Raw genomic sequence first — 18,420 nt, 5'->3', positions numbered from 1 at the left:
GAGATTTTTCTCCATCTCAGATTTTGCTGAAATTACCTAACTCAATTTTTAAAGTTTCTTTCTCTACAAGGAAAAAAGCATCACAAGAACATAAAGCTTTTGATAAAATTTTACATATACTTGAACAGATGTGAGCAGAGAAAAAAATGAGACTATGCCAAGACTATACCCCAGGCCTGACTCAAAACCTTTATGATTCCTATTTTCACAAATCCTTAGTAGAAAGATAGACTTAGGCTGTGTTACAGTACATGCACATAACATATAGCAAGGTTAAGACTCAAAACACGCATTTTTTAGCCTAAATCTATCTACTTTTTTCACAAAGCTCTTAGGCTTTAATGAGCTGTACCATTAAGTATTTAAAAAATAAGAAAAATTTGTGTTTTACTGTTAGTGGAAAGTCATTAAGCAAAATCTGCATCTGCATGTATTTCCCTGCAAATAGCTCTTACCTCTTGACAACAAAATTACCCATAAAATGTACAAAATGAGGTAGTTCAGTTTCTAAAAGTAGGGACAGCAAGGAGAAACATAAAAACCATGCAGGCAATGTCACAGTCAGTATTTCTAAATGAAAAACTACCCAAAAACATGACTTAGCAAATAAGTTTAGAATGGAAAACTAGGAATAAACCTCCCACCTGAAATCTGGCAACTGCAAAAAATGCTTTACAATAGAAATACAATTGTTAGAAATTCATGATTCATTAGACTGATCAATGGATGAATTGCTGAGATCTGGGGGAAAAACTAATTTGAGACAGAAAAATCCCCAACCAACAAAACAAACTCCCAACTCAGCAGCAACAAAACCAAATAATAAGACAAAACCCCACAAACAAACATCTCAAACAAAAAATCAACTAACAACAACAACAACAAAAAAACACAACTGAGACCTAGTTTGCAGAAAAAGCATGTTTAATACTGCTGAAGAACAAGCTCAAGGCTTGGTGGTGCTACAGAGACAGCAATGTCAGAGCTGGATGGAAACAGAAGAACTGCCAACAATCAACAGCCCTTCCTGAACCAGGCCTTGTGTGCCCCTCTTAATTTTAAGCTACATCACTCACCTATTAAAAGTCTTCGCGCTGAAATAAATTACGATCCCATTTCTTTGTTCAAGGCTTAATTGCTGGAAGAAATAAGAGACAAAATACAAGCACTTCTTTAGAAAGATGATAAGTACTACAGCTCTTAAGACAGCTAATACCTGTAGGGTCAACCCAACTGATGAATGATAAGAGTTAAATTCATCATGAATTACAGAAATCCAGGTGATGTGTATGACTGCCGCCAAAAAAAAAAAAAAAAAAAAGAAAAAAAAAAGCCCAGAAAATCAACTCTGCTTTAACCAAAGCAGAAACCGGAATTTAAATGCCTTTAACAAGTATAAGAAACAGACTATTCATTATCAATCAATCACTTCCACTCAGCAGTGACACCACAGGTGAGATAATGGGAATGAGACTGCAAAGTAATAACTAAAGATTTCAACTACTGTTGTGCATACTAAGGGAGGGAAAAAGCTAAATCAGCCCACCACTGAATGATGAGAAAAATTTTTACAAGAAAGCCAAATTCAACCACCTAGAAAACTCTGAAGAAAATCATCTAACTCTGAGGCACACAACATAGTTCAAGATGTCATCATCCAGACACCACTCCAGAAAAGCATATTTGAATTCCATGGGGAATAATAAAATACAAATTCAAGAATCCTCCTTACTTCAACATCTGGCTTCAGAAAGAACAACCTAGATGGGAGGAAAAGAAATAGTGCAGCTAGAACTGAAGCATGAAGACCATTAAAAAACCTCACTGTATTATGCATACAACCAGCCCAAAAACACTCCAAAAACCCCTAAAGACTACTATCAAGAAGTCTGAACTACAAAGCTGCTGGGATTGTACTGGGGGGATGTTCTTCATACACCTTTTGGTTAGATAGGCTACTGACCTATGTCAGAGCAACAGTTTGTCTAAAATCCCAATTCTTGTCAATTTTACAACCAGTAAAATTTTCCTGAAATAAAAAGAGTATCCAAGAAGCCTGAAACAGAAAACACAATAAATTCTTTGCACTGATGTTCAGTAAAGAAAAGATCAGGGAAGATCACATCTAAGCTCTCTTTCTATAGGTCAGGTCAGAAGAAAAATGTTGCATCAAAGTGCTAACAAGAGAGGATTTTAGAACAAATCACTAGAGCCATGTGGCAGTCACTGAAGATTTCTAAAGGCAGTCAGCAATTTTTATTTCAGTATCTGCAACCAATTACTTAAGCAGAAGGCAAGAACAATTACTCAAGCTACAGTCCTATCTCTATCACTAAATAAATGGATAGAAACTACAGCTGAGTAAATATATCCAAAAAATGTGCGGGAGGGGAGTAACACAAATTTTGCAATGAAAATGTAAGGGCTCACAGGAATACTGCCAAAATCTTTTGAAAGGTTCAGATAGTTTTTGACCAGCCCTGATTAAACTGGTAAATCCCACTGAAGTCTTCCAAAAGGCATTCTAACACTGTACTCAGTGAAGACTGCTGTGGAAATTATCTATAATAAATATTTTGAGAAGAGCTTCTCTGGAGGATTTGTAATTATTTAAAGAGAAAACTATCATGTGTTGCTTGTTGTTATCACAATGACAAGTTACCACAGGAGTTCCAAAATAAAATGACACAAATCAACATATATAACTCAGAGTCCTTCCTCATCATACAAACTTACTCACAGCAGTGAAAACACAAACTGATTGTAAAGCAGTGTGGTAAGCAAAATCACTAGTGATAAAAGCATAGTGACAAAGAGGGGAGGAAAGAATACACATAATTTAATACCCAAGTTGCAACTCTCTTACTCTTTTCAAATCAAAGCTACTCAACCATTAATAAACAAAGAGGGGAAAAAAATATAAGAATCAAATAATACAGAGAACATTTGTTACTACAAAAAAAATCATATTCCACCAGCATCTTGGTTATCATGAGATGTTCAGATCACTCACTTTTCAGAGAAAGGGGAAAACAGATGAGTTACATGAACAATTTATATATACTCATGGAAAACACTTCTCATTGAAAGGAGAACAACTGAAGGAAGATCCTAAAACTGAAAGAATAAAAAAAATACAAAGATTTTAAGAGTTGAGCAGTGTCTTACAAGAAAAAAAAAAAAAAAAAGAAAAGGTGCCAAATTAAATAATTAGGAAGCTTTAATAATCTATTGTGCATGAAAACATTTTCTTCTTAACTGGGAGAGTCACTCTGGTAGAAGGCTAGAAATTCAACCAGTTTAAATAGAGATTGGGCAAACATGAAATAAATGCATTGATGACTTAAACACAGCAGTTCATAGGAAACTCCACAAAATTCTTAGCCAGCCAGCTGAAAACCAGAATACACCTGCAGAAAAATCAGACTATAACTGAAAAGCTTATATTCCCAGACATCCCTGTTGCAGACAAGTTACCTAATTATCCATTTGTCTAGTACAGCAATTACCTTAACTTAGAAGAGTAATAATAATCTTCTTACATACAAAATAAATTATCACTAGCCTCATGGAGGCTCTGTCCATCTACCTAAAAAAAAAAAAAAATCTAAATTTCAGCCTATGCTCTCAAGTTGACTTTAGCTGAGGGATAGGTGCCAACATTTTGGTAAAAGGTTAGAGAATACCTGAACATGTTCAGATGTTCTGCGAGGCCATCCAGTTCTAATGATCACTTTCTGACCCTGACATTCATTTTACAATAACATTAATTAATTCAGCTACTTTCTAAAGTTCCTAACCCTGTTACAGAAAAATCACCCGTTATCACTTTCCTTATGTCTGATGACCACAAGCACTATCTGCAAAGCAGCTACCAAAAACCTCTCTAGCTTAATGTCTTGCTACAGCACAGAACACTCATTCCCTACACAACCAGATGCAACCCACATACCACACCTTTCTTGGGGTATGAACCATCAACCCAGTCGCTGGCTGAGTGGATGCCACAGCTTACCCTAAAAACAAAGTAAACCACTCCAGTTAAAATCACCTAAGAGTAGCACTTTTTCACTGCAATTGAAGCAAACTAGTAACCCAGCTATGAAAGAAGTGAGAAGTGCTACAAAAAACACAAGTAGCCCAGCATCTTTGAAGGGTTGTAATTTAAGGCAGCTTTAAGCTAAATCTCCATTCTACTACTGCAGTCTCAATTTGAGCATAGTGAGTGATATACACTGTGTATGGAGAGACTACTACCTACGTGAATGGAACTCCAAGTTAGAAACAAAGCAGTTGCAGTGCCCTTCTGAGTCACCAAACATAAAACTCTTACCACAGGCAGCCACATAAACAGTTTTGGTTTGTGGCTTTTTTCCTCCTTATATCCTTCCTCAGGGGTATTCAGTCACCAGCCTTAGTTTTGTATGTTCAGATATGCCTTGGATATGTGGTGGCTCTGATTTATTGTTAACTTTTACATCTCTAACAAAAGTTTTACACTTCTGAAAGTCTGCCTAGTTACCAGGTCCACAGCCTCGTTGTTGTGCTACCTTGTGGCACAGCTGTTTCTACAACCACACACATAACCAGACAAAAGAGACTTTCCCTTTCCATCCAGATCAGTTCTCCAAATGAAAAGTTTCTGTGCAAGAACACTACATCTGTGCCTGAACATATCAAAGTTGCTGCCACAGCTCTGAACTTCAGCACAGAGATTATTTCAGCAGACAGGATAGTCATGACAAGCTGATGGCCACAGATGGAAATGCTCTACCCGGACAGCAACTACCACATAAAACATTCCAACATGCATGTGCCCATTGACAACACAGCAAGCAGTGACATGCCGAATATTAAAAAAGGCCAGACTGAATTTTACAACACGTATATGTACCAGCTGCACTGAGTAGTACATTCCAGCAAACAAGGCTTTAAGAAAGCCACAGATATTACATTAATGCCATAATGACTCGACTACTTCATCTGCCAGTTTCACACACAAACCATGCTAATGAGTTCAACAGGAATACTTGCATATTTTGGGCTAACCTCAAGTGCAAGTATTCACAACAGCAAAGTAAAACAAGGGTCTTAAATTACTGCACGAGCTAATTAAAGAGTGCGAATAATATTTAACACAAACCATACAATGTCTTTATATTGCTGGTGTTTCTTCACATGGGTAAAATTTTCAGAACAAGAAAGTTTGGGTTCACAAATCTAATTTATCTGTTAATTTGAGTACTATCATTACAAAAGTCTGGTATATCTTATTACTTCAATTTTTGACATACTACTTCAGAATTTATTTTCCAGTAAGTTTGGAGCTGCTTCAAATGTAATTCTTTCCTGTGATTTTAAAAGAAGTTCTATGGATTGAAAAAATTAGTTTACTAAAAGTCATTACATAAGATGCAAAATGTCTTTGTCATGCAAATTTTAGAGAATTAAAAAAAAAAAAACACGAAAAGACCTGCAATCCATCAGAGAGAGCAACTAAGAACAGCAATAGGGCAAGATCTACTTAGTGAAATGTTTTGAAGCAAGTCAGCAAATTTTGGTTTCATTCACAAGAGTAACTATTTACACACAGTTAAAGCTTACAAAAAACACGCAAAGTTTGACATCTTCTGAGCATATCAACTGAACTGCAGCCACCACTATTACATGTCGTCCTAGGCTACAGTGTAAAGATGTGCCCAAAAGTATCTATCACCATCTTCACCAACTGTTGAATCCAGGAGGGGCAGTGCTTTCCTTGCCTCCTTCCGGAGACTATGGAGACTATGTCCTGTTAATGGGGCCCATCAATGCCTTGCCACACGTCTCATGGGTAACACCCTCCGGGAACCATTTCTGTTTAATGGGCAGTCAAGGACCCACCACATGACTCACAGAATGACATCAGCCCATTTTGAGATGCTCTGTCTGGGAGGGATGTGCCAAGCATCCCCACCCGGATCTAATCTGGGGTTTGGGACAGAACAAGCACTCCTTAACCACTGGTTTCCAGACGACAAGAGCTACTAGACCTTACTACAGGATCACTACTTCAACAATACCACTTCATCTGGACTGCTACCACCACCCTAACTAGTAGGGTGTCAGGCTGTATTCTGACTCTGACAATGGTTTTCTTTGGTACTATTGCATGTATTTTATTTTTTCCCCCTATTAAATTATATTTTTTACTTGAGTCTCTCACTGGCTTTGCTTTCAAACCAGTGAAACACATGTGAACACTGACATCTGTTTTCCAACTGATGCTTCCAGGAATATTTGAATAATTTTACTTAACACAGCCTCTTCCTTGAGTCTTCCTACTCAATGAATGCTAAGAAATGCTTCCTTGCATACACAAACAGAGTCAAAATACAGAGTCAACCACAAACTAAATTCTGTGAAGATTCACAATGTTGACCAACACTGTTTTATGGCACCCATACTGACATGCCTCTCCTCCTTACCCCCACACTTTCTATGTACTTCATGACTGCTTAATCTTGGGAAGACACTGATCAGCAAGAACACAACACCCCTTCTAGCCTTAAAAGCTATTATGTGTAATGCAGTAGGCAGTACATTTTATCTACTACTCAAGCAGCAAGATACTGCTTAAGGATATCCTTTATTATAAATGGAATAGAAAGGTGAAACAAGACAGAGAAACAAAGGACTCACAATAAATGCTTATCTATTACTTATATCCAAACGTGTATCTATTGCCAGAAAATAGGCAACACTAGACTGCAGCAATAGAATTCAAAGATAGTTAAGTGGAAAGGGAGTACAGAAACAGTAGAGAAACACCATGCTAAAGATATGGAAAGGACATGTAAAATCCTGAAAAATAAATAGAAAGTGGCATTAATACAGCATGAAAAGAGGTCGAGTTGTCATTTGATAAATCTTAACTTTAAAAAAAAATGCAACACTTAATAGGAAAAGCAAATACTGAATGGCTAGATCAGAAACAAGCCTGGGAACAGTAAATTTATTTAGATGTCAAGCATAGGCAATAGAACATAGGCCACTAGTGTCAGTGGGTCACAGCACACATTTCAAAAACATGCCTTACTCTTGCTCCACAGGGAGCAATGAAGAGTAATTGAGAATTCAAATCCATGAAGTCCCTAGCTTTTGTTGGCATTTCAAGAGCACCCCGTATACACAAATAGCACAAAATCTTCGACATTTTGTCAAGTTACAAGAAATTGAGTGTACAGCCAATCATATACAAACCAAGCAAATGTAAACAACGAGAGACAGGAAAGAAGAGAAATCTCAAGAGCAAGAATTTTTCAGTGTTTGATTATCTTAGCTATTCACAATTTCTCCCCTGTTGATACTTACTCCCATTACCGGCCATTCTGTATCAACAGGCATGCTTTTGTCCTCTTGGCTTTGTCTTCTCTGTATTTTCTCACTAATTAGTTGAAGATAGCAGTAACCTGTCCCTTCAGCCTTCTCTTTAGACTGAGCATACCTCTTTTTCTCATCCTTTCCTTCTTTGTTATGTGTTCTAACCCTCTAAGCTGATGGCCTTACACTGGGTTTACTGGGTACCTTCATTAGGACAGAGGGGTTTACATGGGGTTTACTCCAGTACCTTCAACAGGACAGAGTCCAACCAAAAGCAGACTGAACACTGTAGATGTCTTCTCCCAGTACCAGACAGTTTGGAACAATCACCTACCTTAAACAGCTGGCTACCACCTTGTTTATTTCAGTCTAGTATGCTGTTTACATTCATCCTGCTAGGGTGCACTATTCATGTTTAACTTGCTGTTCACCAAACTACTATTCCCAAACATTCTGGAAATGAAGACACTTTTTAACTATCAATATGGACTTTTAACATTATTCTTCATTAGTGCTTCTTCTTAATTGGCTGGGGATTTTTAAATTTAAATTTTAAAGTAGCATTCAATCCATATTCATATGTACAGCCTATGAACAAGTAACTCTGTATGGGCAACTGGTATCCACCATGCTTAATAGCACACCAGTACCTGATTGCACTGATTTTTGACTGATGCTTCTAAAATATTTTTGCACATACTTAGAGGAAAAACTGGCATGCCAAAATCCACAAATGAACGAGTTTGCAGAAAAACCATTTGCTTTGCCTTTAGCAAACTAACTATCATCAGCTAATAACCTCATAACTAACATCAGCTAATAATCTCAACGAGACTTAATCCCTGAGAAACTATCAAGTATTGGTTAACAACCTAGAATTTTCAGCCTGGTAAGAACAAACTTCTGTGAAAGCACAATTTACCTGCAGTGATTAGTATTCAATGCATCAACTAATTCAGAATAAAGAAAACTGAATTTTAAAAAGTAAGTTAATGTTATGCTATATGTAGGAGGAAATCCATGCAGACTGTGACCATGTAAACAGACAATGAAGCTACAGTATAAGAAAAACTTCTCACCATAAACTAAATGAGATAAAAAAAGGAAGTGGGAGAAAATAAAAAGGAAAAAAACAGCCACAAAATAGTTCACGTTCTACATGAGGTAAGGTTGACAGGAAACGGGATCCAAGGCAAGAATAGATCTGGTCAGCAAGGCAAGTATGATAAGTTTTCACAGCTGCTGCACTGGCTGGCTGGCTGCAAGTTACATTATGCAATCAAGACTCCAGGTTATTCAATTATCCAACTGTTTTTAAAATGTAAAAGGTAGTCTTACTTAAAAATAATATGCATTCTGTATTCGTTAAGGCCACAGTTCCACACTACAAACCACATCCAGTCCTGGACAGGACTACTGTGGTTTTGAATTCCTACTCCTTTCTCCCTAGCTGTTTAAAGATTCTAGCCAGACAATCATGGGAACCAAGATGGTAGAAAGCTGAAACACAAAAAAACAAGAGCAATGACTCTACACCTACATGGTTTCTCACCCCCAAATTTCATTGTGATGATATATGGACCTCAATTGATTCCCAAAATTAAAAACATAAAACAATCAAAAAGCCAGAAAAGGCTGATGTTGGTTCAAACAGGAAAGGACAATTACAAACCTGAGATAGTCTGGTTTAAATGGTCATAGAACCAAGGATACATACATTAAATTTAAACCCATTAAAAATTCACCAGGTAGCATTTGTTTTAAGCTAATATTTTGTCTTTTGAATCCACATATGCAACTGGAAGTATATTCTGAGCCTTAAAAAAAAAAAAAAAAAAATTAACTTTCCTAGCAGGGGCTTTTTGAAATTCTCTATAAATCTTTGCCCAAAAAGAAGAAAGTGATGCCTCAATAAGTTATTGCAACACCTAGTTATCATACCTGCTGAAAGGCTACACACTGTTTGTTCCCTGTTTGATTTTGTGCTGCTCAGGCCATAACTGACACTCAGAAATTCAGCCTTTAACACTGGGCATAGAACAGGAGATGGATGAAGCATACCCTATTATCTAACATGTTACTGGGTGCACAGTCTCTCCTAGATCAGGATTAAGGCACACCCTAATCTATTCTCTTTTAATTGAGGACTAGGCTGAATTTCTGAAGCCTGTTAATAAAAAGCATGTTTTCCACTCTTCTTTAAGTAATTCTTTTTTATCTTCTCCCAACTTTCCGGTTCTTTTAAATTACTAAAAAAAGCTAAACTTAGTTCAGATCATTACTGCACTATGCACAATAGACAATCTCAGAATTTCTATTTGTTAATTCTTTGGATAAAAGCATACAAAACAATGGTCAAATACAGTAATGATGGCAAATATTCAACTTTTGCTTCTGGTAAAAAACAAATCACCTTTGTTGTGCTCTCCATTTTCCTTCATTTCTAAATTGTGATTTTTTTTTTTTTTAATTACATGAATTACAGAAGACTTCTTACTTTCTCTCTCTAGATACTACTTGACTTCCTTAATGAGGCATCACCAACCAGAACAAAACATGATTTCCTGAATGAACATTTTTTTCAAAAAACAAAACCACCCCTATAAGCGAAACTAGTACTAATAATTATCATAATAAACAAAATCCCAAACATGCATATACGCAAACACAAGTTATAAATTCAAAAGATGCTTGGTAAATTCTGCCAGCTTAATAAGAATTATTAATCATTTATATATTGGTATAGTAACACTCAACTGTTTCTCATCCAAAACGATGACATTATTTCAGCTATAACAGAACGCTAGGTCTTCCTCCCCCTTTCCACACCCCCCCCCACCCAAAAAAAAAAGACATTAATACCACACCCATAGATGACAACCGTTATCACAGACTCCCAGGAGCCAAAGCTGTGGTCACATCATGCTAGCCACTGTGCAAACACAGAGTACAACTGTTCAAAGCACACACAATCTAAACAGAACGGGCAACAGATGGAGAGAGACAAAAATGAGAATACAAGGAAACAGCACCACCATAAACAATGGCTTCAAGTAGTTCTTGTTCTAAGGATGGTATGTTTGAGTCCCAGGGTGACAGGAAAGGTGGTGGTTTGGGTTTGTTTTCAGTAGGCTTTATTTCCTAAATCCAGCTTATTCTACATTAACAGGTTGCAAGAGGCTCACTTGTAATGGCGCACACTCAGAACTTCCCCAAGCATGAGGAGCACCACAGGAAAATTAACAAAATTGCTTAACTGCCCATGATGTCACTCCTAAACAGGACTTAAAATCTCATTAACAACAAAGAACAGACAGCACCCTTCACAGTAAAATTCCAACATCAGATTAAAGTTAAGTAAAGCCCATTGATTGTAACCACCACAAAATGGAAAAAGACCAGACTGTCAAAAGAGAAGTCCAGGAAGGCACTCTGGCATAGGATTCTGAATCCATAATAGAGCAGGAACATTCTTACCACATCTGTTAAGAAAAACTGTTATCACACAACACAGAGCTCAAAGGCACAGATCTTGTACTCATGTGATTTATTAACACACATAACATAAATAACAAACACCTAATTGCTGATTAACAGTTAGGACACCACTTACTACATGGGAAAAATCTACAGGCTTTGTTAGAAGAGTGTGTGCTATGTCTAAAACCAGGACTATATTATGGGCTTGAACCAAAGATCTCATGACACTGCTGTCTACAAGCAACAGCACAGAGAGTTTTCCTTTGCAACAGCAGCCTCAGTTAAAGGTCAGACATCCACAAGGAGAAGTCAAAAGCACACAGATATTTAGCCAGTTTAGAGGGCAGTAAGTCTGGAAGAGAGAGAGACCTGAAGGTCATCCATACAGGCATGGCAGCTAAGTTTATGAATCAGATGAACAAAATTACTTCTAGAGAAATTTAATGTACTACTAGGAGTAAATATGAAGCTGGAAAGATCTTACACAGATCTAAGGAAAAGGAACTCCATAAAGAAGTAAGGTTTTCACAAGGTTACTACCTTCAAGGAGAGGGGAAAACAAAGCACAGTTGTATTATGAGTTAACTTGAATGAATTAACATTTTTTAATGTTCAGTATGGTTGTACTACATAGAAGAGCCTAAAGATCTTACATGCCAAGACACTTCCAACAAAAGCCTGCAGGAGGCAAACAAAGATATCAATGTTTCTTGGATTGACTGAACTGTAAGCAGCCCTCAATTAGTAAAATTCTGCATAACCCATACAATTCTATGTGTATGACTTTCTATCTCCTTCAATGCCATCTTTCACAGCAAAAGATTAGAGAAAACTAAATGTAAAGGCCAACATAAGCAAAACAGACTCTTCCATAATGCCCACTGATCCCTCCTGAAGATCTGGTCCAGCAAAAATTACATTAGTAGCTCTGGTTCAAATATCTAAGCAGCTGTTGTCCCCATCAGTGCCCAAGTGGCAACATACACCCAAGAATACACACTACTTTGTATAAACTATTCCATGGGGGAAAGGTGGAACTGACATGAAATCCTGCTTAGCATGTGTTTGGGGTAAAAACTGATGAGCAGGGACCATGCCTGAGCAGACTTCTACACAGTACTAGGTACACAAATGTCAGTATTACAGCCTTTGGAAGCTACTAAGTGATGCTAACTTAAGGAGTCTGATTCTTATAAGGGTTAAAGAAGCCCTACAATGAAGTTCATAAACTTTTTAAATAAAGAAGTGACATATTACATGTTATATTTTTTAGAGACCCAAACACATAGTTTTGCACGACAGCAAACATCATTAAGTAGTCTCATCTCAGACAAACTTTAAAAAAAACCAAACCAATCCATCAAAAATCCTCCTGTGTTAATGACACTCAGTAAGGTTGGCTGCAGCACTGACAGTGCCTTAGTGTTTCAAACCAGCTACTCTGGATCATTGAACACTTGCTTCTGCACCCTACTCCTGTGATGAGACCCTGCTACCCCTAGGAGATTATTCTCCAATAGCTAATGGTGAGAAAGGGGCAGAGAAAGAAGTCATGGTAAAGCTAATCCCAAAATTTTAGGAATCGTGGGCAAAAACTAAGCATTTAAGCATGAGGACAAAGCCATGAAGTACAAATGCCCTCTGAATCAAGGGCAATTTGAAAAGTATATTGGTGGCAATCTTGTCACTGAAAACTGTTACTCGAACACTAATATTAACAAATTTTTTAGATTTTACTTATGTTGAACTAATAAAATCTGGATTATAACCATTGACTGAAATAATTTTGTTCTGATAGCAAACTGGAGCAAGAAAACAACTTTCACACTTGACATGTCCAGTCCATGAGATACTTCAGGTGAAGGCAAAGAGAAACCCTCAATGGACCCTGTCCATAAAGGACAGACACTGATCTCATCTATTGCAACTGGTGATGTTCTAATATATACATACATACGCATATAATGAAACTCTGTGTGTGTGTGTGTGTCCTATTGAACTCTAGTGGCATTGAGTTTTACAGAATACACAGAAAACTGGTAACTGCCGGAAGTTCATGGAAAAAGAAATTAGTGGCATTGAAATCATAGACTCATTTAGGTTGGAAAACACACTAAATATCAAGTCCAACCATTAAACTGGCATCACCATGCTCACCACTAATTGATGTCCCTAAGGTTCATACACAAACACCTTTCAATTACTTCCAGGGATGGCAACACCACCACTTTCCTGGGCAGCATGTTTTTATGCCTGACAGCCCTTACAGTGAAAAAAAAATTTCCCAAATATCCAATCTAAACTTCTCCTGGTGCAAATTTAGGCCATCTTGTCCTATCACTTATCACCTGACAGAAGAGGCTGACTCCCCCTCCTTCCAGGCAGCTGCAGAGTGGTGGGGTCCCCCCTGAGCCTCCTTTTCTCCAGGCTGAACACCCCCAGCTCCCTCAGCTGCTCCTCACAGCACTTGTGCTCCAGACCCTTCCCCAGCTCCGTGTCCCTTCTCTGGACACGCTCCAGCCCCTCAGTGTCTTTCTGGCAGTGAGGGGCCCAGAGCTGAGCACAGCATTGGAGCTGTGGCCTCAGCAGTGCCCAGGGCAGGGGGACGGTCACTGCCCTGCTCCTGCTGCCACACCACTGCTGACCCAGGCCAGGATGCCACTGGCCTTCTTGGACACACAAGGAATTGTATTCAAGCAAGCCAACCACAGCAGCAAAGAATGCTGCTTAACCACCCGAGCAGGGGGTAAGGGATGGAGATTCACACAACAGCAGACACAAAGCTTGTTCGTGCATTAGAAACCACAGAAACACCTGAGAACAGTCAGTCACACATGAATCAGCACTTCTGTCCCAAAATAGGATTAATAGTCCCAATGAAGTGCATTTACACCAATGCACACAGCACAGACAGCAGGAGGAGCTGGAATCCACTGAGCAGATAGGAAACTATTATATAAAAATCTGTATCACTGAAGTCCCAAATGAAGAGGCGATAACATGCAACTGCATTCCAGAAGTCTCACACTTCTTCCTTCTACCAAAAATTTCTCTTATAAGTACAAAATGCTATCCAACAAACTTGCAAATCCTGGTCCAAAATGATAAATCTAAGTAGTAGCATCTAAATTGATTAAATAATTCATCCATCAATTTGACATCTACTGCCAGCCATACCTGCCAGCAGCCCATTGGGCAAGATATAAAGTTTCGTCTGAACTGGTATAAGCAACCTATTTACCTACACATAACTTTCAACAGCTAAGATTAAATCACTGAAACAAAATGAAAAACTTGAGAAGAAAACACTTTCAGCTGTGGAATTAAACACAATTTCAGTGGACACACAACTCTACTGCAACATAAGGGTCTTTTAAGGCCCTCATGAGGCAAATATAACTTCAAACTTCTCAGATAGGACATGAGTAGTCTAGTAGTCTTTTGAACTCTTGGGAACATCAAATTTCAATCCCTTTCCACAAATCAGTTGAGTTCATTGCTACTTGTGATGTATAAAACACATAGTTCTCCATGAACAGTGAATTTTCCATTAGTAACAATTATTGATCCAAGTTCTTAACAGAACTCCCCTTTTGTTGGTGAGTGTATCAATTGAATTTAAACTCAAACAACTGACAGGACTTCAGTAATTCTGATTCTGAACTTAGTCCTCAAATTCAAAATGAAAACTTCTCAAACAATACAAGATGATTTGTGATGCTGCAGGACCAAAAAAACCAAAATCTAAACCAAAAAATCTCATCAAAAATCTGAAAGACATTGCACCAGCTTTGTACCACATCCCTCTGTATACCTGAATGAGTTCTACAAAAGAGAAAGAAACTTGCTTTTACTTTTTCACTTCCACTCTGACATTTTTGCTGATGCAAATCCCTCTTAGCATGTTATTACAGAGTAAGCAACGGCAGAATGCAAGTAGACTGCAATCATATATATTTGAGGTCAAAGAGGATTAATAACAACAATATAAAGCAAATTCAGTAGATAATAAAGTGAATTTATTGCTATAATTAAGACAGTCTTCTACTAAAACAAGTTACTTAGTCTAACCACATAATAATGTGGTCGATGAGTTTGGTTCCTAGAGATGACCTTGCAGCACACTAAGCACCAAATACATTCCCTGCCAGAACAGCATGGTCCTATCACATGCCATAAGAAGGCTGTAGCACCATCATCACAGCTGCAGGAGGACAATGTGCCACCTACCAGGATGCTTTTGTGCAAGATGCTTACTGAGTCTTAGTAAGGTTTACTGAATCTTACCTCTATGGCTGTTCTTGGCAGCATTCTCATATTTTCATAAGTAGCCACACAAAGCTGCAATAATTTTTGTTAAACCAGCACCAGTACACAACAGTCCCCCTCCTTCCAAAGCATTATTTGCCTTGATTTCTCCTAGAAGTAACTTTTTTTCTACATGAAGGATCATCAGAAAAAAACAGAACAGCTGTTAGACTGGAATGCATAATGAATCAGAAGTAAAATTAGATTGTAGCCTTACATCCAAGATATGGTAAGAGTTAAAAAATTACTATTGAAATTTTTAAAATTGGGGTTTAAAAGGGTTGGAACACAAAATTATAACATGTCATGCAAACCCTTGCAAGTCTTTGATATGGTTCAGAATTTTAGGTGCTCAGAATAAATCCAGATCTGATGTTCTCACCCTAAGCAGCGAGGTTTTGCAGCGAACCACTCATTCTTTGTACATGTAAGCCAACAAAAAGTGACAAAGAAAGTTGCAAGCCTTGCGAATCTGGAAAATCTACCACGTAAAACAACAAGGGACAGAAATAAAGGGGGGAAATACCCTCAAGATACGAGTGGTGGGGAAGACTGCAAGACCCGAATCCGTGCTGTACCCAAGCGAGGGACCCAATGGCAAGACAGCGCTTTTTGTTTTGTTCTCGGGCTGCTGCTCGCAGCGGAGCCGCCGCGCTGCCCGCCGGCGCCTCTGGCGGCACAGCCCCAGCACCGCGCCCGGGCCGCCGCCGCAGCTCCCGAGCCGGGCCCCGGGCGCCCGCAGCCTCCCGCGCTCCTCCACGCACTGCCCGGCCACTTCCGAACCCCCCGCGCAGCCAAAAAACAGCCCCAGTACTAACAAGGGCAGAAACTAGAGTCAAGTTAGATCCCAGCCCTACCCACAGGGATTGGCAATTAGCCTCTCCTCAGCCAATCTAGCACCCAACAAAGACCAAAATCTGCTCTCAAAATCCCACGCAGACAAAACACCAAAAATGGTGGCTATTGAGAACCTGTGGGTTTCCCCAGTGTCCTCTAGCTTTTTGAGGAAGGGGCAAAGCGGTTGGCTCAGAACCCCAGCCAAGGAACCCAACAAAACCAGCCAAACAAATGTGCGGGCATAGAGAACCAGTCTGAATGCACAAAGAGACGATGGAGCGCGCTTCTCCAGCGCAAACTGCTGGGTGATTTTAAACCTCCCATTCCTCTTCTCAGCTTCGAGATGATACGCGGGGCACGTGATTCGAGCAATGGCGGGGGGGGAATTCAAGATGGCTGAAGGTGTCTTGTCACGGATTTTCATACACGCTCCAGAACTCTAGAGGGCACCCGAAATATGCCCTCCACCTCCTCCTCCCTCCTGAGCCGAGTAACGTGAGCAGCGGCAGCAGCCCGTCGTCTGCCTGCCGGAGTTGGTATTGCAGGAGCGATGTCTGCAGCAGCAGCGCCCACCCCGAGGAGGAGCCGCCTCACAGCCATTACTGGGGTTTCGCCCCAGGGCAGCAGCTGCCGGATCCCGGAATTTCCTCACCCAGCCCGGCAGGGACCTCATTCCACCCCTGGCCCCGGAGAATACGGGGCGAGGGGAATGGTTCAAGCCCACCGTAAGCAGGTCTAGCAAAGGCTAGAAAGAGATACACAAATAACACTCACAATGGAGCTCCCTCTCCTTGTTGGTCGCTGCCAAGGCTGCGCCAAACTGGGCTGGAGCCTAAGGGAAAGACACGGGGTTAACACGGGGCACCGAGGATCAGGCAGCGCCCCCAAGGAGCGTTTCCATGGCCTGGCCAGGGCATGTACTGCCTGCATCACTCATCACTTCCCTTTAATCCCAATCTTTCAAATAAATAAATAAACAAACAAACAAACAAATAAATTCATTTTCCCCCCCGCCCCCCAGGGGTGGTGGGGTACTCCTCACGGCACACCCACGCCGCTTGTCCCCGCTGAGGGAAGGAAGGACGGACAGACAAGGAGCCCTCCCCGGGCGCCGCCGCACCGGGGGCTTCTACCGCGAGTGTGGGGGACAGAGGCAGCGGTGGCACCCACGGCGGGGAGCAGCAAATGTTACCTGCGAACTTGCCCTATCAGCCCTGAACCAGCGCCGGGGGGGCCGCGGGGCCCGCAGCGGCAGCGCCCCGGCAGCGGGCGAGCGCCCGCGCCTCCCGCCAGCTCGCGCGGCAGTTGCCCCTGGTCTCGGGTTTGCCCCCCTGCAGTCGGCCAGCAGCACTACCGCCTCCTGGCCGCCATTAGAGGGACCCAGCCGAACAATACGGGAGGGGAGCAGCGGCGGCGGCAGAAGCCGCGGAGCGCCGGGCAGGGGAGGGGAGAGGACGAGAGGGAGGCACCCTCGGGGGGGGCGGCGAGGGCGGCGGGTGGGGGAGGCACCGGGGCAGAACAACAGCCGAAGGCCCGGCGGGGAAGGAAGGGAGAGAGTTAAAATAGGAGGCGCTAGAGCAGACCCGGCCCTTCCCCCAAATGCCCCTGCCCCCCCCTTCGGGGCTGCCCCGGGCGCCCCCCATCTACCCTCACCGCCCCCCCTCCGTGGCGTGATGGCTGTGCGCGGGACTGCCCCCGGTGCCGCCCGCACCTCCGCCGCCAGAGGTGGCGGCGCGGCAGCGGCACCGCGGGGTACTTCGGCCGGGTAGCTGGAAGGCACGGCGGTACTCTCCCATCCCCGCCCTGGGGGCAGCTGAGCGCCGCCAGCCTCCCGCCAGCCCGCCCCGGTGAGGCGCAGCGCCCCGCACCCCCGCCTTACCCGGCTCCCCACCGTCTGCGGGCACGGACCCCCCCGCCAGGGACGCACGCACTCTGCGCTACTCCTCCGGCGCCTCAACTCTAACTCGGTCCAGTCCCGGGCGAAGCGCAGCTGCTGGCGAAGGGGAGGAGGAACCGGGCCAAGGGAGCTCGGGGAGATCCGCCTCCCTGCCCCGGCATTGGCTTTCCCAGAGGGCGGGCTCTGGCACTGGGCTAGTCGAGTGGGTGCGCCGCCCATCCATCAGAGCCGCCCGCAGCCGGTTGACCCTATAAACTGCCAATCTTCCTCCTGGCCATGCTTGGGGTTCTTCCCACTTTGAACCATCAGATTTGAGGAACCCGGATCGCTGCCCACCGACCGGCTCGTTACCGTGCCCGAGGGTTGTGCTGGCGCTCCCCGCGCCGGTCTTTGACAGCGGCAACTTGCAGAAGTTGTCGGTGCCGCCGAGCCGGCCGCGCTCCGCCGGCCGCGGGCAGGGTGCGCTGGCCGTCCCGGCCGTGCGCTCGGTCCCTGCGGCCGCCACCGCTCCGACCGTGGGGCGCGAGCGCTCCCGC

The 18,420-nt window shown here is 42.0% G+C and overlaps 1 protein-coding gene across 13 annotated transcripts in view; it reads right to left on the bottom strand.

Annotated features, from left to right (window-relative positions):
• The window catches only part of ZMYM2 (zinc finger MYM-type containing 2), an 83,625-nt gene extending 65,575 nt beyond the window's left edge, over positions 1 to 18,050 (bottom strand). For 4 of the 13 annotated variants that reach the window (XM_079328137.1, XM_079328142.1, XM_079328144.1 and 1 more), the window contains exons 1-3: positions 17,867 to 18,011; positions 16,762 to 16,819; positions 1,077 to 1,138 (exon numbers count right to left, since the gene is read on the bottom strand). The gene's annotated coding sequence lies outside the window, so the exon portion shown is untranslated. Of the gene's footprint in view, positions 1 to 1,076; positions 1,139 to 16,761; positions 16,820 to 17,866 lie in introns of all 13 variants that reach the window. The other 9 variants (XM_079328141.1, XM_079328138.1, XM_079328140.1 and 6 more) reach the window with 7 other exon arrangements.
• Between the last annotated feature and the right edge of the window lie 370 nt (positions 18,051 to 18,420).

The sequence above is a fragment of the Erithacus rubecula genome (assembly GCF_903797595.1).
Source record: "Erithacus rubecula genome assembly, chromosome: 1".
NCBI classification, from domain to species: domain Eukaryota; kingdom Metazoa; phylum Chordata; class Aves; order Passeriformes; family Muscicapidae; genus Erithacus; species Erithacus rubecula.
This window is presented reverse-complemented; position numbering and strand designations above follow the sequence as displayed.